Consider the following 27,156-nt stretch of genomic DNA (forward strand, 5'->3'; position numbering starts at 1 on the left):
GAGACGACTGTTGTAGCAGTATAACAGATGACAGAAACGCAATTACACGACAAATAGCCACTAGTCCAGCGAGTCATAGCACCTCATGCAACGGTGCTTCTACTGTGGCACCCGCTCTCAAACGCTCCCTTGCCTCTATGTATAGGGCAGTCTCCTCTCCCAGCGACCTCCTCGCCATCGAAGCATCCGAAGAACAGCACGCCGAAGATGCAAGACGGCATCGATTGCCAAGATCCAAGATCAAATAGCCCTGAGCGGGCGGTGAATTGTCGAACAGACGCGCCAGCGCCAAACAAATGGCGAAGCGTTGTATATAATCATTTATTATCTAGTATAGTAAGAAGTTAGCATCGGAAGTATGTAACTGGACTAGTTACACTGCCACTGACAGTTTCCTAGCCTTCGATTGCAGTCAGTGAATGGAACGTGGGCATCATTGATTATGTTCTGTGAGCGCATTGCGTCTTGAGTGTTTTGTGGAGTGTCACACGTATGTATGCAGGCGAACCCCGGAACGCAACAGGAACAAGCCGCTCAGCTGGTGACTAATCATGGAATCGTTGTTGCAGCTGTGCGATAGTGCTACAGTATTGAGTTGGGCTTAAATCTGAAAGTTGGCCGATAAACGCAAGAACGATCGAGAACACAACATGTTTTTTATTCGACTTTTAAGTCGTTAAACGTTGCTTACGTCGGGCCGCCAGCACAAAACAAAGTGTGGTCATGCCCGGATTCGAACCTGGATCACCACGTGTCCCGATGATTAGCAAGCAAACGTGTTACGCGCTGCGCTATCACTGGGACAACGAAGCAGTATTGATCACAAGCGAGGCGCAAGATGAAGTTGATCACCTGTAGCGGTCGCAGTAACACTAAGTACCACAATCGCTTATAACGAATTCCTCAATTAAGACTCGTGCTTTTATGGAAAGGTCACTTCCCGCGTTTCTTAGGAAGGAATGACGACGACAACGAAGACAAAAGCAAGAATACACCTACGCTGATGCTTTGCATTGCATTGATTTTTCGTTGTGTTATCTCGCAACACAAAAATCGTTTCTTGCTTGCTTGCTTGGCTGTCACCGCTGCCGTCAGCGTCACGTACGCCGCTGTAACAGCATCGTTTTCGGAGCGGGCCATGCTCTAACCCTATAATACGGCCGGAATCAACGCCAAACAGCAGCAGTTCTACGTGTACAGAGTACCCCGCATGTTTCGACCGGCTATCTGCTTGGGGTGCTGGTGGAGGCAACCGTTACTGGAAACGACACCAAGTGAACGAAGGGTTACCCCAGTCGTCCATCTTCGTCACTGATTTGGATTAAAGTGCGCGCAAGGAATATCCATTACGACTGTGTATTAGTGGCTACTGAAGTTTGTCGGGCTGGTTACTGTTCGTGTTATTGTTGGTTCGTGGTGCATTTGATTGTCGTAGAGACTGCGCTACGTGCTAGTTCTAGCGTGGTCGTTACCGCGCTGCTACCGCGAGTTTTTATCGCCGCGTCGTGCCTATTCCAAATGCTGTTATCGTTGTCGTCATTAAGTGAATGTTATTAATGATGTTGTCAATGCTGTTAATACATTGCAAAAGAAGCAAATAGCGTTTATTTGAGTGATAAGCGGGCAAGAAAAGGGCATGCACCCCATACTGAATGGAATAAGGCTGTGTATGCGTACATAGATATACGTACGAAGAACATACGAAGGAAATTGTGTGGGGCTATTTTGCCCGCTAAATAAGTGAGTGAAGTGAATATCGAAAAGCTAAAACAAGGAGTATTTTTAGTGACGTTCACTGCGAGTAAGTATTCGCATTGAATAACATCAAACTAAAATCGATTGGAAGAATGTGATTTTTGTTTCTAGAGCCTTGTTTTAATTTTTTTTTCCGAAGATAAGCGATGATAATAATTCGTAGGGGCATTTCTGAGAGGTAGTCAACAGATCTCATTCTATTCCCTAAGCATTTCTGTATAGAAGAGCAATGTAGTACTAACAAATTTCGCTTCTAATTACGCTCGTGTCGCCATAACGTCTTAAGTTACAATAACCAGTAGTGTACATCCCTTGGCGTATACGTCTTCGCATCGTATGAGACGAATCTAGAAGATTCACCATGGGCTCGTTAACGTTAGGGGGTGAAATGCACCGCAGAAAGTGTTGCACCCTTTTTCTAAAAGCGTAGAAAATGTGACAATGGTTACTTCATGCCACACCGATAACTACAACGAAGCAATTCTAGAACAATATGAAATATGGATTAATGTTCGCGTCACATTCCACTTTTTTCCGCACCCCCATCAGCACGCGGCATAAAAAAAAGAGACGTCGAGGCGCTGCTCGCCGACATTTTGGCCATCTGCTACCAAAGTTGTTGTGGCAATGCCGACGCTTATTCGCTGAACAGTATTAGTACTTGAACAGGGGAACAGTTCGAATCAAAGCGCGTAGTTTTGAAAAGAACTTGTGCATAACTAAAGAAAAAAAAAAAAAACTCAAGGCGATTTGTTATATTCCTATATTCGTTTATTGATATTTGCGGCTTGCGGGTGAAGCGTCAAAATGCGAGACAACTTTGGAGATGGCCATTGGAATATTATTGCGTACGACCAGACGACAGCCCAATCCATCCGATTGGCTATCTAGTGTTGAATGTGCTAATGCTTAAGAGCAAGTGCTATGCTGTTAATAGCGTTAGGGATCAAAGCGTGGATTAGAACAGGGATAGATGCCCGAACCAAGTGGATGTTGGCCTGCTGTGTTGATCGAGACTTGATGGCCCGATGAACGACTTTTGTGCTATATCATATAGACTTCGCCGTCAATGGCAACGCTGCTGGTGGTCGTCATTTTGGCACAGAAATAGAGGAAATAGCAGAGCTGGTCCTCCTCAACGGTCGCCAGCTTGGACGACATCGTCGGACAGCAGTCATTGCTTCTTTGCGTCGTATTAATGGCGCTGACGGTGCCATTTCGAAACCCATTTTCGTAGCAGGGGAACTTCTCTTCATGGACCCTTGGCTTTCCTTTTGCAGAATTGCATTTCATTACGTTGCATCGCAGTCGATCACCCCATTTTTGCTAGGTGAATAGACCACATAAATAATAACAATAGTAACGACCTTATGTAAATATGTCATGGTTTACAATTAGTACCGAAGCAAGTTTTAGAAAGCAAAACGCAAAATGTTACATTATCATAGTATCTACCGCACAAGACCCGAACAAATAGGGCCTGTGCTGTTGGTCTATATGGCATACTTTGTTGATGTCATTACAGATCTGACTCCATTTGTCTAGCAGAGCACTATTGACAAATAGGATCTCCTACTTGATAGCACATTCGGGTTTCATTATTTGTTAGTTTTAGCTGTTATTCATTTACTGCTTATTATCGTTATTTGATACACAGATGTGCATCACTCATTATAGAACATTCCTCAGGGCATCACCGCACATCCTCTTTATAGCTCGAGTACTGCCTCGATCTACTCTTGGTATTGCTGTTGCATACAGGTAGCGACCTGTCACTATATGGACAATACCATTATTGATTTAGGGTTTTGCCGGACGAATCTTGACACACGTCAACGAATATCATGCCAGCTTCGGCTGTTGTTGTTATTTCCGCGCCCCCAGAAGCGGTGATGTTTCATTTCATGTGAGTACCAACGATAACGGGGGCAACAGCAGGCGAACTGGCAAACATGCGCACACAAACAAAGAGACTTGAGTCTGCGCTGGTCAAATGTTTTCATTTCGACTGCTACATCGCCATCCACGGAAACATAAATAACTACAGCCACTGCGAGCATTATAGCCATGTTATGCTCTGTCAGAACGTCAGGTAAACCAGATCGTTTATGTAACGCGCATCTTAATTCGTCGGCCTATAACGGTAGCAGCTCAACGGACTGACGCCATTTGCTTCGTTTTGTAGACGACGACAAAACTGAAGGGTGAGAGCGAATAAGCGCTGAAAAAAACAATAGGACAAGGCAGCCAGGCAAAAGAGTATTTTCTATAAGCGAATGAAATAAGAGTATATTGTCGTTTTTTAAAATGTCTAGTAAAGGGCACAGATCTGTAGAGAGAAAACGAAGGATTAAATCGACATGGCGGTGGGTAATAACATAAGGGCGAAAATACGGTAGGTGCCGTGAGAAAGAGGCAGTAAATACTTTGCGATTGTAGTTCGTACGTTTTGCGTCGACGGAGGATCAAGTAGTGGATGACGCCGTTGTGAAGAACAATCTTCAAATGATTTCTAATCTTGTCGTTTATATTGACGCTCGTCACTCTTGAGACGAGGCAGGCGCTTCTTTTATGGACTGCGTTAAATACGATAACTTTCTTACTCTGTTGAAATTTAAAGTGTCTAGAGTGATATGTGGTCTGGTCGTCTCCAATCGCACGCGCTTAGCGACCATAACACAAGACAAATTACGAGACACGTACTATATTGTAGTTGGTATCCGTCGTGAAGCATAGACTCTGACACTTGTCAGCTCTCGAAAATCTTGAAATGTAGACTTTTTAACATCTTTTAGGTCGTCAAGCCTAATGTTGGACAGTTTTTGCCCAATAGAATTACACGTATAGCTGGCAATCTCTAACTCTTGTGAGAAAAAATGCATTGGCTTAAGAGACACTTGTGGCGCCTATTCAAGTGCTCCAACCTATGCGAAGTACCTTCGAATAGGCGTGCAAAATCCCAGGTTGATTTGATATCACAGAAGCTAAATTTCTAACGTGACTATACCTTAGCGGAGTTTGTAGTAAAAAATTATAACAGTCAAAATGTCATCATTCAGGTTTTCCATTTGCACACATCTCTGTATAGACGTTCTAGTCAACTAACCCCCTATGAACATGGACGATTGCTTTCATAGATAAACTACCAAAAATAGTAGATTTAGCTATTGATAATGGAGCGCATAAAGATACATACAATGGCGGTGAGTTCTATAGTAGTGCTTGTGATGTTTATTATGATTGCTATCAGCTTTGTTGTACTAGGAGCTGTTGGTCATACTGTATTATTCAGCAAATATAGAAGTACTATTTTAACTAAAACTCATAGCCGCCACATCGAGTTTGCCATAACCAAAACTGTTGTGCACCCCTGCCCTGGCTTGTACTTTGATCCCTAATGCTATTAATGCAGGCGGACAGTTTGTTTTTAGATATTAATTCTGTGGACAAACCTTCAAGCCACTGCAGTGTCTAGGGTGGGCAATAGCAATTGCTCACTATATATGCTGTTCTATTGCTAGTAATCTTGACCGATCTTCAGAATCCCCATAATCGTTCTACGCGTTCAACAGGTTCTGTCTTATGTGAGGGCCTCATTTGAGTGGAATTCAAATTAAAGTGTTTGGCTACTGCGCCGTAACTGGCCCGCGGTCTGAAACGGATCGGTGGGTTGAAGTCCCTGATTCTCTTTTTGCCTACAGACCAACCAGGTGTACACCGGAGTTGAGCATATTTTGTGACACCGTTGTCGACCGTATCGGTTGAAATCTGCATGTTGAGCCATATTCGGCCTAGATTAACTAATTTTTCGATATGACTGCTTCTGGACTTCTCGTCGGTGGCGCGCTGTTGGTTTTCACATTTTCAGTAAAAAAAACTACTTAAACAAAGGTTGCGTCCTGTGAGTTAGCGATGAGCTATGCACGAATGTCGATTAACGCTCATCTATGGTCAACTTTTCCCGGCACGTACAATGCGTAGATTATGTCTGAACTATATATAAGGGGTCTACACTATATATATATATATATATATATAAGACGTTCGTTAACTATGTTTTAGTATAAATTAGCCATAAATATTTTGGACCTGAAATTGTTGCAATTAATGATAACTAAGATGTTGTAACGTTCTTTATGAATAGGAGCATCATATGCAAAAACGAAGACTACGCCAATGTCTTTTCCAAGCTTCAAAGCCGTAGAAACTTAGGATGACCAGTATCAGGTTTTTCTATACTCCGTTCAAACAAAAATTGTTCACTCTAAAGCCAACCGTTTGCTTCAGCGTTTGTCGTTGTGTCAGAAGGGCTAAGAAGAGCGAAGAATGGCCGAACATAGAACAACAGCTTAGAGACTTGCTCGTGTCTTCGTCGATTTAACTAAACAATAAAGTCCTGCAGTTCTACCTCTCTTTATGTATGGCGTATAATGATCGGGCTTACAGAAAAAGAAGCGGAATCCTCGAGATACTCTACTTTATTCTGCTATCTTTTGCTCGGCTGGCCTTCATCGTTTTTCTGCTTTTTTTGCAGGACTTGATGGCAGACCTGCGCTAATCTGCAAAGCTTTCCCCACCATATCGTCTTGTCACTAATTCTCGCAGTGATAGGCAGCATGGCGCTTGTATCGAGACTCTGCCACGAGTTTGCCGGTGTTGTCCCGCTCGCTGGCCCGATCCGGCTTTTTTCGGTACTCATCCGTCCGCTTTCGCCTGCTCACACACTCTCATTGAACGTTCATAGGCCTGTTGGCTGCTTTAGCATCAGCCCGAACCGAAAACGGCCGCAGGGATGGCAAGCACCATAAACGCAGCCTACGACCCAGAAAATATATCAGCGGCTTATAATCAACAATCAGTAGAAATAGTATGGACAACATTTTTCACAGTTTTAGCCCAAGTTGGGCCAACACAAATCTGTCCTTTGACCACACTGGACAAAACTGCTCCGTCTGCTACATTAATGTTACTAAGGGCTGCTGTGGCGAAAGCCAGTTGCCAGCGTATAACCGTGACGGCACAATAACAATCGGCCACGTAATGCTCATTGGCTAACTAATCGGCTGGCCCAACAAGTCAGGCCCTGTCAACGCGTCATGATGTCGGTGCCTGTTGTTGTTGCTGTTGCTGTAGCTGAAGCTGCTACCATTGTTGCCAATGTCAAGTAATAATGAATGCATCTTTAGTGGCGGTACGGCCAATGCTCGTTCAATATTGAGCGCAGCACGAGAGACCCGCTATAAAAGTAGAGAAGGGACTAGACGAAAACTAAGACGTCGATCGCCGTCGATTCCGTTGCTGTTTCAAAGGCCGTCGCAAGCACCCGACGCTGCCGCAGCGGCACAGCGGGCCCGCTGCAATGCGACAATGCAGCCTCTCCGGCTATAGTTCATTGGTGTTTCGTTCTTCTCCATCGCCTCCTTCTTATAGATCGACAGACAGACAACGGCAGCAATAACAACAAGAAATAAACCTCTTGAGTCTGCTGGTCCCGCCGTGTTTCTGCACTGCCTCGTGTTCTGCGAACGTCTCTGAACGTCGATGAGAATTGTCGCTGAGTTGCATCTGCAGTTCTGCGGCCTGTGGACGCGACACCGCTGCCTTGCCAACAGCAAAAGCCCGACCGGGCACCCATGGCAGTGATGCCGTCCATAGTATCTGTTAGTTCTTCTGTGTGCGAAAGTAGCCATCGGTGGCTCTGAGCGTCGAACGCTGGTCCGTAGCAGATTTCTTCTTCTCGCCCATTTCGTTGGACGACGTCGACCCAACCAATGAAGTCGTGATAGCCGTTGTGTATTTTGCTGGCGGCAGTAGTGGTGATAATGCTGATAGCTGCAGCGACTAGCGGCGGAGAATGGCGAAAGACGACGACGACGACGACAAGAACGGCACAGTCAATCTCGACCTCAACGACAAACGCCGCTGGTTTGTCTTCGTCCTGCTTTGTTGTGCTGGGGAGCCCGATTTGCTGGTCGATGTTGATGCAGCTAGTTACGAGCAGCGCCGATATTTCCTACATGACCAGCCATAGCAGCAACAGTTTGCGTCAAGTTCGAGTCAAGACGCAGATAGAACAGCATCAGCAATTGGACACGACGAACAAGAAACGGAATTCACCAACACAACAAACGCCCTCCTTCCTACATTTTCATTTGTTTGTTTTTGTTGTGTCCATCTCAGAGTCCTTTGCAGCGTCAGCGTTTGGCTCTGGACAACAACGCCAACGACGATGACAGCAGCAACAAAAATAGCAAATTCTTCTTCTACTTCTCCGTCAACTCTGCGTTTCTGCTGCTGTTTCGTCTTTACTGCCTGCGTCTTCGTCTTGTCCAATGTCGTTGTTGGCGCCGTCTAGCTGGAATGCTGGGTGGTAGCGGCGGCGTATGTGCGGACGACTTGGGACGATTAGTTGTTGATCTCCTTTAGTCTTCCTCCACTTAAGCATCTCGGGAGCCTTCAAGGAATCCGACCGAGAAGTCTCCTGGGCCGCCGCTCGTCGATTGCTTCTGTCTGTTCTGATTTGGTGTCCGCTGTTCGGCAACTGCGAAAATGCAGTTTCTTGGCCTAAGCCAAACCGATCCAACGCGAGCAGGCAGAGTCTAACCGTCAAATGAAATAGAGTCCACTCGACGACACAACATGGTGACGTCGGCAGGGTCTTGCTCTGGCTGAAGTTGGCACTGATTGGCTGTACCGTGGCGTATCGTACGCGTATAGCGCAACATGCACACAGCCGAATACGGTCGCTATGAAAATGACCATGAGAATAAACACCAGTAAGGGCTTTAACAATTGTAGTGGTAGCGTTGATGGTGGCCACAGAGAAGAGTGTCGCCACCACTGCCGGTGGTGTTAGTTAGCCGCGTTGACGCTTTGGGGGAGACATGCAAGTTAATGGGGTGCCCTTAAGGACTAGAAATTCGACTCACTTTTGACGCTCGTAGACCGAACGGGGTGGCGTATTTATGTCGTCGGTGCTAAATGTACTGTTATTGTTTCCTGGGATGATTGTGTTGTTCTGCGCTGAAGGCTTCAGGATAAGGGAAACAATGCGACGACTGTTCAACTTAACTGGAATATCTCGGACGATCGGCGAAAGTCGAAGGCAAAGCTTTATACGATAGACAAACTTGTCTCAAACGAATCAGAAGTCTCATTCAGTTTTCGCATGCATGTCAGGACAGAAAAAGAACGTCTTCACTTATAGCTCTATTGTTAAATGGGCATCGAAATGTATACAATATTAGCGATAGTTAATTATTGCTCCTTGGTCTCACGTAACTAAACATAACAAAAGTTTACGTAGCTGATTGCAATAGTTGAGCAACTTCCGTCACACCTAACAACTACCTAGGTAAAAAATGTTGCAAAGCTATGCCCATTGTCTGCACACAACGGACATCAATGAAGGCTGGCTTTCGTTGACTCAGTACCAAAAGTACCACAAACAGCTCAGATTCGTAACCCTATCTTCGTCACATATGATACTTACGGTACTATTACTGCAACGAATAATACAAACTCAACGAATAAACGTACCGGCGGAGTTGTAATAAGCTTTCTCCCACTAACTCACCAGTCATAAATCGAAGAATAGAAGATCTTTAACGCAAAGACGTTGACCTTGACGTTTAGCATTTGGTGTTAAACGCGTCATTGCAGTCATCGCCGACCCTGATTGTCAGGGAAGAGAGTTGCTTTTCGAAGAAATATCCAAGCTAAAATGTTGCTATATAACCTGGCTCACCAATGTCGGAAGGTATAGCAGCGATTCTGGCGGGCAGCGCAGATCCAGAAAGCGCTCCATAGATACGCTAAACCTTGCCAACCGCTTTCAACTCGTCGAGCACCTGCCGCACTGAACATAGAAGAAACAGATTCCCCTGCAGATGCGTCGTACCCATTGGTAATTTGCCTATTCTGGTCTATACGTTTAATTGTATCTGCTTTCACGCAATAGATGCGTTCATCAGAGGTTACTAGTGTCATTTGAACTAAACACGCCGGGACTGTTGAGACACACAATTCGCTTTTGGACATACAGACTGGCAATTTATGGCGTAGGCCATTTCTTGATGTTAGCTAGCTAAGACGAGTGGAGGCGAACAGAACGATCGGACGAGCATCACATGTAAACCGACTTATCCACATCCAATAATTACGTTTGCCTTATTCAGGCTCGACGACCTTATGTTCTCTTTCCATACTGTCCTGCAGCGTCTATGAATAATTCGTATAAGTCTAACGTATAATTTAATCGTTTCCATTGGTCCATGTATGTAATCGGCTGGTACAGCATAACGCCGTGCTAGAATCGCTGAACTCGACGTGGTACTTTACTTCGAAACACTGCTTATTGATTAGTGCTTAGTGCCTACTATATTTATGTCAACCTTAACCGACAGTGATTCGGCCTATAGTGCTGCTGCTGCTGCTGCTGCTACTTCTATGTATGAGCATGCTAGCTTTCTATGAAATCGAGTCGTTTTTTTTTTTCTTTTTTTTTGTCCATATTGCAGCAGAAGTCTGTTATTGTTGAACCATTTTCGTTGATTCGAGTTACCCTGTGGCACGCATAATATGCGAATAAACATTTAGGTAATAGGGACGGGTTCGACTGCGGATACCAAAAAGAGGCATGAGATGGCAAAACGATGCCAGAAAATACACAGCTATAAAGGGGTCTTGTTTTATTAAAATATATGTCATTATTTTCTTGAGGATCATCATCATCATCATCATTATCGCTGTCGGTGCGTTCTGCCGCCGTCAGTCGGTTGCATGTCGCGGCTGTCTAATGCGACAGCCGTTGTAGATGATGATCCGTTGAAAACGATACAATCGGCAGAAACTGTTGTCACCAGCGACGACGCCAAACGCAGCGACTCCAACAACGAAGAGAAAGCCCTAAATACATGAATAGAACAAGCCATTCTTCCCGGCGGCGGAAATAAGCTTGTTTGCTAACGACCGGTAAAAACTGCTCACGTTTCTACTTTCTTAGATCTGCCTCCCTGTATCTTCGAAATCGATTAATAGTTACATGTATGAAGTGTGGACTTGAACCGCAGTAATGTGTTGAACCCGACGGCAGCCGAAAGCCGTTAACTAGCGTCGTCACTGTTATTTACATTACTACTATTAGAATTTTTCATAGCAGTAAACGTTCGTCAACGGCCTATCAATAGAAAAGAGAGACCTACCTTGCAGCATTTAGAAACGGTGCTGATGTTACTGATGCTGTCGTGTATTAGTGAATTTCATTTTCGTTGATGTTAAGCTAAATTTTTGCGCTTTTAGCGTTTCTCAAAGTTTTGTGTACACGTAAATCACCTGTTGACTGCCATAGCACGTTTCTGTCGTCTGCCATTTCGAACCATAGGAGATAATCGACGGCAGAGAAACGTACGCTCGTCGTTAGCTTAGACAATGGTAGAACGAACATTGTATCAGCCCTGTGCAAACATTGACGCGATGAATGTTTGACATTCAGGGTATTCCTATCACTTATTGTAACGACTCACCGGTAATTCTCTGTATTATTGTATCATATGTAGAAGATGGGCGACGTGGGCGAGATGCGTTCGTGCACGATACAAAAGTTGAGGGAATGTCGTGCGCCATTTGATCAGTTCATGTTGAGCTACGCGCTCCCTTTTCCCGCTGCCACGATAACTTTTTCTGTTACTTCGTGCCGTGATCTATATTGATACTTGAGAAGTAAACGCGAGATTAATTTCCTCAAGGCAAAAAATTGTCATTTTGTGCTACGTTTATCCTTAAGCATGGCATTTCGTTAAATAGTCATTCTTGATGATTCATGTTCAGACCGCCGCTAGCAGTCGGGACTCGTTGTTCTGTGCCATGATCCGTTTGGCAGTGATATTTTTCTGTCGTTGTTTTATTTTCGTTGACCAGGCTGATGGCAGATGGCAATGTATAGCAAACACGTTAAAAAGCTTGATTAAAGTACAAATCAGCGGTACAGTAGACATTAGATATATATATATATATATACACACATATCACGGTGGGATGTAAGCGTATGACTGTGAACATGAATGTCGAGTGGTGACACTTTTTTCGGCGTTTATCAAAAACATTGAGCAAAGATATTATAGGCTGGCAGAGTATAAAATTTTCGGAATAAGTCTGGTTCGACTTTTATATAGTGACCTGTACAGTTAGCGTGCACAAGCATCCGTTTGTACAATTTTCTAATAATACACTTATGTCTATCTGTCTGTCTATTTATTTATCTATCAATATATCCGTATATATTTATTGCAGAAATATGGAAAAAAAAAGCATGCATCAAGCTGTTTCTAATGTCGATCGCTAATTTTATTGAGCAAGTCAAATGTAGTACGCAAAACCCTAGTCCACTGAGACTCATTATATCTATTCGCTTGAATAATAAGAGGACATTTTGCCCTTTGCGTAACTCAACATGGCAGCAAGTCATATATGTACTATGTAATATATGCACCACCAACGAGTCCAACTTATATATATATATATATAGGTTATGTGGTGCTAAATGCACCACCTATGCAAGACCTTTACTGTGCATAGCATATGGAAAAAGCATATGATCCATTTCACCGAAAAGCTGACTTGATTCACTCCATCTGACTGTATCAGAGAGCTACCATTGCTCTTCTGCTTATGCATATGATCGTTTACATTTGGAATCTTGTTTTGACGGCGACCGTTCTCGCATTATCTCTAGGCCTCTATCCTTACATACATAGCACATATACACATTTCTCGTTCTCTGAACAGCAGTTTTTTTTTTTTTTCTATAGATGAGCTATAGACAAGACTTGCGTACGATTGACTGCATTTTTTTTACCCCCTGACGCCCCCTTGTTCCGTCATTTCTTTATGGGGACAAAAACCACTTACTTACCCGGAAAAGATGACGAGTATCATTGTGGTGATGATAACAAGGACACTGGCGCAATGGCTCCTTTGCGATGATAAAGGGTTTCTCCAGTAGAGAAATTAACGCTCATCGTAAAGGACTGTGGTGGCGAGACTAGCGCCAACAGTAATTTTGTGGTTTGCGCCATCTGGCGGTCAAACAAGTACGAGGGACGGTCGGCGGCGATGATAATGATAATGAAGAACGAACGAATAGACGTGAAGACAACTGCTCGACTAAAGTCAACTAATATGCATCGGTCTTGCCAAGAATACCCTAAAGGCGTCAGTGTTCCAGTAGCAAAGCATATACTTAGCGAAATTATTTTATTTCGGCCGTTAGCAGCACGGTAGAGGAGCCAGTACGTGATGCTGCATCGTCAGGTCAACTTCAGTTTCTGTCTATGTATCTGTCAGTTCAGCCGGGCAGAGTCCCGCTCCTCGAATCGATCGCAGCAGAATATCGACCGAAAACCGATTTTCCACTATTGGCAATAGGAAACAAAAAGAAATGACGGAAAACAAAATACGATACACGCGTCAAATCAGACGGAAATAGTCCAACAGATAGTTTAGTGGAATATTTGTAGTAACAGTTATTGTCTCGACGCCATCGGACGCAGCTCCTTAGCCTTAGCAGTTCCATGGCCTATGGCAATGGTACGTTAGAAATTTGTGTGACCATACAAAGAGATACCCAATTCTCGTCATGACTGTTTAGCACCGCTTGTAAATAATAACAACTAGTACCCATAGAAGATATGAGGTATGAAAACAACGCACGACCGATTTTGCGCATCGGCTCGAGCAACGTGGTCAAAAACCTAACGTCGAAGCTCGACATTTTTGTACCTAATTTTCGACAGTCTTTCTTATATGACTGCTTTGCGAAACGAGCTGTGATGCGAGACAGAGGTCTGAGCTTCGCGAAGAAACGCGACAATAGAACCGCATAAAAATTCGCAATACCAGCTGCAGTTGTAGAATCAGCGTCAATGGCGTCACAACGGCTACACAGAAACAAATCTTGCTACAATGGACCATTTCGCGCACATCTTGATAATCGATCAGAAGGTCAATTGCGATAACTTGGGTTAAATCACTTCGGGCTAATGACGAAAAAGCCCACTACGGTTGACAACAATAAATTGTCGTCTGGCAAAGCTTCACACAGATATGATGATCAATACACGTAGTCGATGGCCCCTATTAAAAATCGTAGCATTTTAGTCGGTTTAGCTCGGATCGAAGAGCACCGAGTTGTTAGCTTTACGGACAGAAACAGGCATGCGGATCGGATCCAATACAAGGTCATGCAATGAATACTCAAACGTCATAAAATTTGCTTGCCATCACCTGATCTACTGCAAATGGAATACGTTGCTAGACAGAGTCTGCGTTAACGGCGGCAACTATCGAAGCTGATTGCTTTATTGGCATTCATCATATACCAAATAACCTATTGTATACTTTAGGTACTTATACATTTTTATTCATATGTATCAGTGCATACACGCGGACGTTGTACAGAAATGCAAGCCACGTCCACTCTTGACGCGCAGCAAGCAGCAATGGCAACAACGATAGATAAATCATTTGCTATAGAGTTTAGGCGGTAACGACAGCTGTTGGCAGCGCAGGAACAGCGTCAGCGCCTAGCCCACCTCGTACCACCAGACGCTTCGCCCTAGCCGAAAGTAGCATGACTTTGAACGTATCTATACATTACCTTGGTAATATGCGGGTACTGGGCAATATTGCCATACTTACCTTTATTACTAGCTCTAGTAGAAAACAGCTCTACTAGAGCTAAAGTTGCCGACAGAAACGAGGCAGGACAATAAGTTCGAAAGGTATGGGGGTGTCCATGTGCAGATTCGAGCCAGCATCACTCATCGTTGGCGTAGGGCAGGGTCTCCAGCCAGTCCACTTGTCCGCCTGTGGGTGTACATCCGATCTGAAGATCTTTGTGTACTACGATAGGGTGGATAGCTTACGGCGCGGTAGCGGCAGAGTCCGCTGCAGGTGCAGCCGTTTCTACGTGACGGTAGGCCGCGATGACGATAGTTGGTGCTTCTGACTATGGTTCCCGCCCTGGCGGCCAAGGTCCTCTTTTTCACTGCGACACAACAGCTGCATATCCACTGAAGCACCTTCTGCTGTCGTTGTTCGAAGTTGAAGCAGGTACGAGTATTATTAATAATAACAACAGCGGCATAACACAAGTGTTTAGCTTGAGCGGTGGTGTTTCCGTCTGCGACCACTACATTAGGACTACTAGTAGGAATAGAAATACAGTATCGATTACCGACAAATACACATTGAAACCTTGGGGCTATCGGGAATGTTCTAAAGAAAAACCACAACGAAATACAAGTTATCACAGATGATTTCAACCGCTATTGACATGATAAGCCGTAGAGTGAGGTCATCTTTTTGACAAATTAGTTCTTTTGTGGAACAGTTTTTTTTACTTGGCTATTGAATATCAAGATACCATACTCAAATTATTCTTTTACTTTTTTAAGGATAAATAGATATACATGTTAGCTTTACCGGCGATACCTTAAATAGTGCGCCAGGTAGAAAATGCCAGCAAGATCCATTGCCAAGTACTCCGACATCGCATCCATCAACATCCATATACACTGAGCAGGTTATTTGGATAGATACTGAGCCGGGTTATTAGCGAGAATTGAGAGGGGTAGTCACTTGGCACCCACCAACATAATACCAATATTGGAACGCGGCGTCAAATTAGTTCGTCTGTACTTCAGTTGCCCACGAACGCTTTCCAGACGCAAGGGTATTTATAAAGACGATGTAGTGATAATGTCAACCGTGTCGAAAGTCACGTCCATCATTTGTTTATCCAAATATCAACTAGCTTGGATAATGTTTCGTTAAGCGCAATATCAGAAGGCCAACATCAATGGACGAAACGTAGACGTTGTTACCCATTCACTGAACTTATCTAGCTATTTCTCTCTAACAGCTGAAACACCTGCTGCTCTCTAACAGCTGAAATTCGGATTCGAATCGCTAGACCTGCGTACTCAAGCAGTACCAGTAAGCGCCAAAAGGACACCCTAGGAGAGGGGCAAACGTCCTTGCCTCCGAAGACCGGTGCAGATTCGACACTATTGGCATGTTACACATCTGCTGAGAATACGCCTCTGTTTAGGCAAGCGTGTAAGCCAAGCCCGATCCGTGTCGCGTCTCGCGGAAATCATATCGCGACGTCACTTTCTACCAGAAATAAACAATTGAGTGAATATCTTAAGTCGCCTTTACTAGCGGCATTGATGGCGTTTCGCTGTAAGCTTTCTTCTTACCGCTGCCTAGTTCTAGCCTGCTGCGTTTCGCCGGCCACAAACCACTGAACACAAGATTGTGTCTTCTGCCCATACGTTAACCGTCACGCTCGATCGATTTCAATAGTGACATATTACAGTAGAATGAACGTCTTTTAGAGCTTTTTAAATTCGAACAATTTTCCGCTCGCTTGAATTTGGCTCATCACGATGCGCCGATGCAGCCAGCAATGGCTACCGCAGACATTTAAGAAGACAACGGTATTATAAAATAATTAAAGATACTTGTCGTCGATTAATTGTCTAGGGGCATCGTCAAAAATATTATCTCAGAACTGGGTATTTGTTAGAAAATATACAACTACTTATTATACAGGCCACACCTTGGAACTATATTACTATCGGTAACATTGTCTCGCATAGTAATATATGGGAGATTTGAATAGCAATGAATCGGATCAAGTTTTCCACATAACATTACATGCGTGTCAAGCTCAGATAGGCAAACGAGCCATGAATGAGCTGCTCGCTAAACGTAGACGGAACATGAGTACTTCCGTCTACGCTTTTTTTTGTAAGTTTACACAACTTTACGGTTGCGTAAACAGGCAAAACAAACGTTTCTATAGTAGCAATTAGAACATGTGCGTCTAGGTACGAAATGAGTTAGTATTATAGCTACGTTCGCATCACGGTTGTTACTTCAGCCGCTCCCGCTAGGACCTACGTAAACCTATAATACCGCGACAATCACCTGTGGATTCTGCATTTATCGAGAAATATCATTTGTGTGACATAGGGGTTTCGTTTTCTCCAACTTTGTCTCCCTGTACTTCTGCCGTTTATATGAGTCCATGTGTTCCTCGTCATAACGATCCTTAATAGGGTTGCCTTAAGCTATGTTTCGAAAGGGGGTTCAACCCAGCTATATTCAACATAATTCAGTCAAATTCATGAGCTGTACTACGACGAACGGTGTGGCGTTCGCTGCTGTAGATAGCAGCTCGGCGTTCTGTTCGCCGTTGAGATTCGGAAGCGGCAGCTTAAAGAAGAAGCAACAGAAATCACCGGTTTTAAGCCCATTTCTGCTTGCTAAACAATTTTCTCGGTTTCTTTATCTCCCCTCAGGGTCTTTCTCCTCCTCTATGTCCTGATCTCTAGCTTGAGAGTGAATGAATTGTTGTCGCTCGGGTGATCTGAGCTTGTGATCTCACGTCTACGTGTGCTGGGTTTGATTTGAGATAGAAGTGGAATAACGTAGAAACGATCGTACCGTGTTTGTCGACCGCTGTGGTAAACAAGTATGATAAGTCTCAAAAACAAAATGAAAAGCTTCAACGAAAGACTGTGTCAGAAAGCGATGTTCGTCTTGGTTGCACGGTCGTCCCGTGACAGCCAATAAATCCTTGTCATAATCCGAGCAGTGGTGCGGAGCATTGACACCAACCGTACTGCATCGACGGCCGAAGTTAAGATACTGAGCTACTCCTTTTTCATTTTGGCTGAAACGAAACTCGTGGAAAAAACGTGTATGTGTATCTATGAGGAAAACACTTAATTCGGTCGGGCTCTATACGATCTTTTCCTTCAGCTATACGCCGTTCAATCCTTATGTGCTTCCAATGAACTTTGACGAGAAATCGTGAGGTACTTCTTTATGTATCAATCGTATAGTTTCATCTATTTTTGCCTTTTTGTTTAGCCATCCGCCTGTACCATGGTTTGCACTGTCGTCGCTACTGTTAAATGAGCATCTGTTCAGGAGACTCGCTCTGAACCTACCGAGTTTTAGTTAAATGCTAAAAAAAAATTTCCGGAGTATGCCGTGCGCAGATACAGAGGTTGGTATGCCAGGGGAATTGAACAAAATGCAAGCTGCACACAATTCACCTTTTCCAGTGACGGAAGAGATACAATACTTCAAAGTAAAATAGAGTAAATACAACTCTTACTCCCTTTTGTTACCAAAGGCAACGTTTATTTGATCACTGTTAATACTATCGTAAAAAAAAGAAAATGTAAGAAGTCAACAAGATTGCTCGTTCCTCGACCTCATTTCAAGCCGTTTTTACGAGATTCTGAGTAGAATCGATACAAGGCCAGCTTAGGCTCAACGTTCATGAATAGCTGTCAAAATGTAAAAGTTCCGCTAGCGATCGGAAGATCTTCCTAAAACGAGTCGCTTACAGCATCGCTCTCTAGTTGAACTTTTTTGGTGGGGTTGCCTTTGTAACGGACGGTGAAACTAGTATCCACTGGCTAGTGTCAATAAAGGTTGCAGCAGTGACAATTTGCTCCAAAAGATAGCTAAAGGCCTGTGGTCTGCTGTCAAATTTTTTCCATTATTTCGTCCGTTCTTCCCTCGTAAAGAACAGTACCTATCCATTTACAACGCGAAGTTCACTCCGTTTTAGTCAAGCAATAGCTTTCTCTTTGTGCTACGGTGTTATTGCGGAAATCATCGTTGCCTCCATCAGCAAAGGTAGTGACGCCAACACAGCACCGATTACGACATTATCATTTCTGAGTGACAAATTTCCTTCATGACGTAACGTAGTTTATCTTGATGCTTCGCGTATAACCTCCGTTTGCCTTAGCAGCTGTCTGCAGGTAAGCAGTGCCTGGCTTTTCGTTGTCAGTAAACCAGTCCGATCAATTTAGCTAAGGGTAAGCGCGAGCGACAATGCTTCCGGCCGAGAGTGACCATATCTGGTAGCAGCTAGGTCTGTCATGTATAGCAGTTCTATGCCAGCCACCCAATATATGTACTTAAGAGAACGAAATCAGCTAACGTCTTCGCATTTTGTGTGTGGCTGTGCTGGACTGATTATGTGCCTATTTACAATGCAAGACTAAAAGTAACTAGCGATGGGCTTAGAACCCAATTGAAAGTCGGACAGCAGCAAGCTATTTAGAACTGAACTGAGCAAAGAGGAATGGGGAAAATGGCTCAAAGCCGAACTGTCGTCTGGTTGAGTTGTCATTGTCCTTATTGGTAGTGATAGTAATGGTAGTGGCTGTAGTGGTAGCTTTAAGGGGAAAATTGCTGTTAGGGGGTTTACTACAGTTGAAACCCCAGATACGGACAATGCTGACCAACGATACGAGCTTAACTCAGTTGCTGCCCTAACTGATACCTGTGGGTAGTTGACATAAGGAAGAGGAATACTATACGAGCGGGATTATAGAGAATCGCTGGTAGAAAACTGTGAAAGTAATGTGGCGCGCAATCAGTCATACCATTATAACAAGGAGCGTCAGTAGCCACTGAGGAAGTAGTCGACGCTTAAGTCAGATGATAAAGTAACTTGCTCTGTCGACATTTTATGCGTTGATCTGGGTATGTGTTAGAGGATGGAAAGGAATAGCGGAACCGCAAAACAATTCAAGAACCGGTACCTCATGTGTTTTAGCTGCCGTTGGCTGGTATCGTTGTCCATTTGGGCATTTGTCCGCTCGTTCTGTCCAGCGGATACGATGGTGCGCCGACACTTGTAAGACTACAAATTGATTCCTGTGCCTCTCCTCTACATCTTCTTTATCTTCCCGTTCGTCAACCTCTCGACGTTTTAGATTATGGTCGCCGCTAACAACGCCACACCACCGTGGTCACCACTTAACTGCTTAGCACGAAGCCGTTACGCGCGGATATCCAGCACACCACCATCAGCAGCAGGCACCGCAGACGGTTAGTAGTAAACATAGATCGGCAAACAGCGGGACTTCTAGGGACATTCACCCGTCTGGGTCTCAACTCGATGTGTGAAGATGGGCAGAGGCGATGTCCCGCAACAATGGGTGGCCCGCTAGCAAGGTACTGCTGGAGCTATTACATAGAAAACGAACAGACAGATGACCGTATTGACAGCAAAAAGGCTGAGCACCGATTACTTCAACTACTACCAGCATAGCGACTTTTATGATGCCTGACCGTCTGAGAGTCTAGCAAGGGCCGAATGACGAGACACACTCACTAGCGACTGTAATGATGTCAGATAGAAAAGCAATGCAAGATGTGGCATAGCGGGACAGCGGCCAAACGTATCTCAGACTTCCTGCTTTTGTTTTGTTTTTACTGGGTAGACTGGTGGGTAGGCCATCCCCTTTTTTTTTTGTAACAGTGCACAGACGAGACGTGCCGTAGGCCCGCGGACGTATAGGGAGTTTGTGCTCCTGAATGAAGTGATAGGAAGTGATTGAGTAAGATGCTGAACATATTCAATGATTGACGAACGTTCTTATTATGGGAGCAAATAAAGGTGCTCATAGCATATACATATTTGCTGTTGAGTTAGAGGAGATTTTTATTACATTTATTTAGCATGACCGCGCTCGAAAATTTGGTTTGCTATTAATGTGTTTTAAATGCTGTAAAGAAAAAAAGGTTCATATGAGCACCACACGATATTCATATAGAAGCATCTATAGACGCAGGTTATGTCATATGCTGAGAGAAAATGCAGTATGAGGTAATACATCTACGCCTTGGTTTTGGCTCATGTTTGCTTCTGCTGTTGTTACGCTTGTTGCCGTTCCAGGCTTGCATGTCGCCATACGGGTTCCAGACCTGGTGCTTTCAATGGGACAAATCGCTGCAAGCGACGCCCTTCGCGAGACGCGTTTTTGTCTACTTCACTGTAGTTTTCCGACGTAAATTCATTATGCCTCGTATCTATATGATTTAAGGACATCCTTCATACTACTAACTGGCTCCACGCATTGTTCGCTACTAACTATATTGTGACCACCATAATTCTCTTCATTGTTATCGCGGTTATTAGTACCATTAGCGCCAACTCCACCAGTAAAGTCGTGTCTCCCAAACTCTTGTCAATTTTTTTAGCCCCAATCCAAACATGTACAAGACCATTTTTCGCTCACCCCGTGCGTTGCGCCAGAATTCAGTTTCGTTCAACATGTCGCACCATTGCCGTATTATATCATTGCTTCAAACAGCTGTACGTTTATACATTATTTACATCAACAAAATGTACTATCCGCTCGTTGCGTACCAGGCGCAGTGGAGGTTCGTAAACTGTCCCTCTGTCATCAATGTTCTTTTCAGCGTTTTCATCGTCATGGGCAATCGTCCGAGTAGACAGCCGTTTTTTTTGTCCTAAACACTGCCTGATGCGATAACATCCACAGTACGATCATCACCAACACTTCTACGGCGATGGGTATCATAGAATAGTTCGACTAGTTATATATGCTGTCTTATCCGGATGTGTCAAAGTGTGTATGCCTGTTCTCCTGGGAATCGGTATTGACAATCGAGTAGCAGCGGTAGTACCGCCATCATCACCACTAGCAGTCGCAGCAAAGGAAACATCTGCTACTCCTGACACAAAGCTGATCTTGTTTGGTATGGTCGCTTTTGTCCTATCGTCGTTGGCTCACGATCAGCGTCTTCGGGGCACCGTCATCACCGTCCAGGTCACCGCGTCGCGTTCCCATAATCGTTGTCCTGTGTCGCGTACAAATGCGACGACGTTAGCACTGGCATCAAGCCGAAGTCCGTCGTTATGAGCGACGCAATCGGTATACTAGCGGCAGGGCCGTGGTTGCAGGGCTAGTGACTGAAGTAACATTATTGATGCTGCAGTGCTATTATAATGGGTCTACAGGGGAAACTGTGGCTGGCATCTCTGTTGTCGTTGTCGCAGCTATTGGCGGTGTCGTGCTAAGGTTGACCGTAGTAGAAGCAATTCTATGGGGCGGTAGTGATGCAACAGTGATATAGCTTTGCGCCAGCGGCTGTTGGCTCTCTCTGGCGCTTAGCGAGTGGGCGTTCGATAAGGAGCGTCGTGCTTTGAATGGAAGATCAGCGGTGCCAGCCGACTGAACTGAATTAAACGTCGTGTTTGCAGAATCTTCTCAACGAGGATGTTATGTAGCAAGTAAATGCGTCGATGCCCTTGCTGAATGACTCGCGACTAGAGAAACAGATATACAACGCAACTAGCTAACCTCACTCAGCGATCATTACCACATACTGATCATCAGATTGGATCGTACGCATTGCTTTTGTTTCATGGCAAACGCATGCTACCTGGATATAGCATGTACGCTATCGTCGTATGGTGCAGTAGTCCAGAGAGTAGTAATTGTACTGTAACATGGGCTGTAGATCTGCTGTATCCGAATGCGTTAGGAAGTATCCGATATTCCAGGACAGTGCCATACAGCCTCTAATACGAAGTATCAATTCGTCTGACGCTGGTGCACTGTTCATTTATTGTAGAGCTTATGAAGGAGCACTATTTGAGGAATCGCTAGTGGCGTTGTTGGTAGGGGATCGTGACACTTCTCTATCGTGCAAACACACGTATATATTCGTCGTTTTGAGTTGTCCGCTTATTTCCCTAACATTGAACAGCTGGAAATTACACTAATGAAGTATAAACTAGTTAAACTGTATCACAGTTTACTTTTAGATAGGTCGCATTCTTATACTTCACAAAATCAAATTCTGCCGCCGGCGCTACCGGCGTCCACCCTGTCACCACCTAGAAGTGGAAAATTCTACTTGTCCAGTAGGGTGTTGGCGGTGCGACGACAGCAAAGCCGCTGTACATCGCTTCACCTCAGATATCTGCCCGTCTCCCTCAATCCGAAATGCGTAAAGCGTCGAATTCGCGACGCATGGCGTCCTCTTGGCCAAGGTTTATGACTTTTTCTTCTTCTTCTTCTTCTTCTTCTGATCGAACTTCAGAAAAAACAACTCGCAGTCTATTCGTCCGTGATGCCCCCTAGCGACCTGTGCTCGAATGGTGCACTTTGCCACTGTGATTGATGGCTCGAAGTGCGTCCTGCGATCCTACCCGCGTTTTAGTCCTTACTGCCGCATCTCGATGTTTCAGCAATCCAATGCATTGCTACTTTGCACTCCAAATGCTGGATGATGTTAGCACGATAGTTCTGCATAGATATTCGCTTTTCTATGTGTGTATATTTAGCTGTTTCACTGTCTCTTACCTCAGCTGTCGCCTGTTGTCGTCCTGTCTGTCGAGGACGACGACCAGAAAAGCAACACCTAGAAGAAAAGCGATAATTTCTCTTTTTAGTTTTTTTTTTTTGTTGTCGAAAACATTTTGGCGCCTCTGTCATTGTCGCGGTTGTTGTTCTGACAGATCAGTTTAATTTTTTTTAATTCGACACTTCTTCGATGTTTTTCTCGCATCAAAATAATACCTATCTAAACATATGCAATGTACCAGAATGTATCCTCTTCGAGGCAATAGAAAGATAACACTGGCCAACTTCGAATAACAACTATGTATTGTAACGTATAGAAGTGCATAGACTTCTGCCTGTTGGTCTGTGTCGTTTGCTGTCATTATCGCTAAACGAACTTTCTTTATTTACAGGACTGAGCTGACGGCTGAGCACGAATTAGGATTTTCGTTCATCAATTGTGTTCCATTATATTGACTAAAAAATAACGGATGGAAGCAGAGAACGGAAACGAGCAGATAAATTGGTTTCATGTCTAATCTCTGCAAAAATATCAGCTTACTTCACCTGTCAGCAGCGGCCCTTCCGTGTTTTTGTCGATCGTTGGCGCTTCCAGTCAAGATGACTTTATCTTATATTCAATGGTACATATCAATAGAAAGACGTAACTGGGCAGCAAATAACCGCAAAGGCCAAATGCAATTACTCGTGGTGTCATTGCCGTGTGTGTGGGTTGACTTTTGGACATGTGTAGTCATTTTTATAGCATCGTACCCAAACCTTCGATAACGGTACAAATCATCGCTCAGCAATAACAAGCTGGAATGAATAAACGCATATCTTCATTAGAAACTTACCTGAGACCTGTGTATTTTCAATAAGATAACCTTTTTGCCGTGCGGTTGCTGCCACGTTTCAATGTGAATCACACTATTCATCTAGAACAATAACGCACACGTATACGCTTTGTCAATTTTTTTTCTTCGCTCAAGTACAAAGGGTTCAATTGCAACCTACATCGGCTCGGTCTGTAGCATTAACTTCACTAGTGCACAGGCAAAAGGACGTTCTGATTTGTACATGAGTATTGTCATTTGCGTGTCGAACACGTAATTTTCTGTAGTATCCTCATGCATTATATGATACCATTGGGCTGTACGTTTGTTCGATAGATATTTACTTGCGTTTACCGCTTAGTCTTAATTGGAAAGGCTCCAAAATCGAAAGTGGCGTAGCTGTTTTCAGCGACTCATCTATGTGACTATGACGACAAGGACTTCATCGTCTGGCGCCCGTATACGCGTTTAGAAGTAACCGTTTTTCATCAACCGACAAATAATTTGGATTCACGTTTATTTTTCTATATTTATTAGAATACCTGCATATATAAATATTTTGACAGCTACGATTGAGGAACACGCACTGCTGGTTCCAGCGTCCGGTGGGCTCCGCGGTGTGATAAAATGAGCTAGCTGGTCTTTGAAAGAACCAACGAAGTGATAAAACATAATATATTTGGTAAATATATCAACGATGTTGGTATGTCAAATCAATTGTAATACAAAATTGGGAACTCATCTTGTTTTAGAGATTTTCAAAGTCGAAAGGATTCCAGCATGTTCTTTTTGTCAGCAGACTGTTAGCTATTTGATAATATTGCTGATAATAATGGTGGTTTGTAACGAGGTGGAAGCGTTGCGCCATGCAAGTGGAGAAAGTCCGGCATACCCTTTGTACGTTTCATTCGAAATTTGAGTAATCAGCGTATTTATTTTGTCTATGGGTGTAACTCCTATAAAAAGAAATTACACAAATATTTGGGTATAACGTATAATAAGCTATATGATGCCCACGTATATAATGATTAACGGACAGAGACAGCAGGTGTGGAGCAATGGCTCTAAACAATACAATCCTACCGCGAATCGTCTTATTGAGGCTTTGAAGCTCTTTTGTGTCGTTTGGAGCTACAGTCTGTTTCTGTACATCACGCATGCTCTAACCGGGAGGTTTATTTACCGGGAGGAATGTATTATCTTTTTTCTTTTAACTTTAACGCAATACTGCATTTGAAATTAATGCTGCATTTAGCAAATTTATATTTTGAAGAGGGCGGACCTGATCCACTGCATCACCAATGTCGCCATCTAAACTTACGAGAAAATAGCCTTAGAGATTATTTGCGGCAAAGAAAAACCAGGTAAAATCTACCTCACAAGAAGTGCCGATTCGCAGCTAAAATAAAAGAAACTCAGCAGTAAATTTCAATATTATACGAGACACGGAGCGCCGTTGGAACTCTTGGGTAATCTTTATCATGCTACACTTTTCCTCCACGAAAAATCGATCATGGGAACAGAACTCACATCCTTTGCACAGTGCCAAAAATACATCGGTGGCAGTGCATTAGGAAAAGCTATTTCCCGTCTACGATCAGTTTCGATAGACTAGAAGGCTCACACCGTCTTGCAGTAGTCGCACCGGTGATCTGATGAGTTCCTGTGCGTTTTCGTTGTTACTTTAGCCGCCTGCCTCCGGACACTGCGGAACTGGTTCGGACCGGTGTCAAGACGAAGCCTACTTACTCACCGGTACACGTCACCCCAATCACATTTCCGGAGGTCTGGTCCGAATACTCCTCTATTCACTTTTTCCGGTTCGAGAACCCCAAGTGCCATTTTGTACCGTTTAGCGCTTGCTGTTTCATCTATCTTTCCCCGCAAGTTTGTCTGTCCGCTTTTCCTTTAGGTTGTTTAGGCTACACTACCGTTCACAAAAAGATGTTTCGAAAGAAAAAGAAACACGGGAAAGAAAGAGCTACAGAAGCGGGCAGCTACCGATGGAGGCACGAAATGAATGCATTTGCCTTAAGTCGAGTGCACGATTTTGAGTTCCTGTCGTGCTGCATTGTCGTTACATCCTCGATGATGGTCTCAACAACAATATCTATAAGAATCCTTGGCATTGAATAAAGTATCCCATAGACTGTCCTTGCTTGTGTGGTAGTCGGGTCCCTGTCGAGCTAGAGGGTGGGTGTTCCTGCTACCAGTAGAACGGAATTAACCCTAGAAGCCGGATGTCTCCATGTTTAGTCTTCCGGAACACTTCTTTTATAATTCTTGTCGGGAGGCTGCGCATAGCCGAGTTAGCTAAGCCCGTGTACATTCGACGTATATGGAGCATGACAGAGGAAAGGAAACGGAGTTAGTCGTTCCCATATGGTTTCGCTTTTTGTGGCCGAGGATGCCGTGGAACGAAATATTTCTATGTAGATGATTATCGGTGGTGATGTGGAGGGTGGCAGTCGCTATGGAACCATATAAAAGGTATATGTATTGCAGCAAAAAGACTGTTAACATAAATGGCCAGCCGTGTAGACGTAAAATCTTCCATATGACCTCTTATTATTCGCCAAGAACAGTTCAGTTTGTTTAGCTAAGTCGTTTTTAACTCCGGCAAGGTTAATTCCTTTTGATGTTCAACTTTTTTACAAACAAAGGTAGTTTTTCGGCATTCAAATTGCGCTTGTACTCCTAGAACAAACCACAACTTAGCACTGGTCTAAACAAGGACTACGTTGCGATAAGAATGATAATATTGTTTTTGTTATTTTTAGTTTGGATATCAATTTCACTACATGAAACAATGGGATCGAATTCGAAGGGTTCGACCCCCTCACCGAGCTGGAGCTCTTTATTTTAGACACGACTAAATACCGCTATGAATGACAATTGTTTTAGCGATGACGCGACATGGCTGATCGGGTCCATTTCTTGTTCAACAATCGAACAAAATGATAATAGACCCGGGACCGTATAGCGGCCACAGCCATTCAGGCCGCGCCGACGCTGTTGGTTGTGGTACCAGCGAAAGCGGTAGAAAAATACGTAGTAGACAGACCACACACAATTCGTTCTAGTGACTTTGAGGAGCAGCCACAGTTTACTTGTCATAGAACTCGGCGGATAGAGGCCAACAATGATAATATAGATATAACCCTCCAGGGTGACAACGCGTTGACACCCTCAGGCAGAAAATGGACATGACAACGGCCAAGTGAGTGAGAAGAGCCGCGTAATAGGCAATCACGCTGACACACTATAACAAACAATACCATCTCGACGGAAGAATCGTGTAAGCATTGAGTAAGCGATCTAATGACGATGTAGCGTTGCTGTTACTTTCATCTTTATTCCTTCCTGAT

At 44.0% G+C, this 27,156-nt stretch overlaps 1 protein-coding gene and 1 long non-coding RNA gene across 2 annotated transcripts in view; one reads left to right on the forward strand and one right to left on the reverse strand.

Annotated features, from left to right (window-relative positions):
- Snrk (SNF related kinase) overlaps positions 1-13,186 on the reverse strand; it is a 103,658-nt gene extending 90,472 nt beyond the window's left edge. Inside the window, exon 1 of the mRNA XM_022831580.2 lies at positions 10,959-13,186. The gene's annotated coding sequence lies outside the window, so the exon portion shown is untranslated. The remainder of the gene's footprint in view (positions 1-10,958) is intronic.
- On the forward strand, positions 223-23,813 carry LOC111259515 (uncharacterized). Its single transcript, XR_002679680.2, has 2 exons — positions 223-1,801; positions 23,366-23,813. It is a non-coding gene; the product is annotated as an uncharacterized LOC111259515 (long non-coding RNA).
- Positions 23,814-27,156: the final 3,343 nt, after the last annotated feature.

This window comes from Varroa jacobsoni, unplaced genomic scaffold (genome assembly GCF_002532875.2).
Source record: "Varroa jacobsoni isolate VJ856 unplaced genomic scaffold, vjacob_1.0 scaffold_340, whole genome shotgun sequence".
Taxonomy (NCBI): Eukaryota; Metazoa; Arthropoda; class Arachnida; order Mesostigmata; family Varroidae; genus Varroa; species Varroa jacobsoni.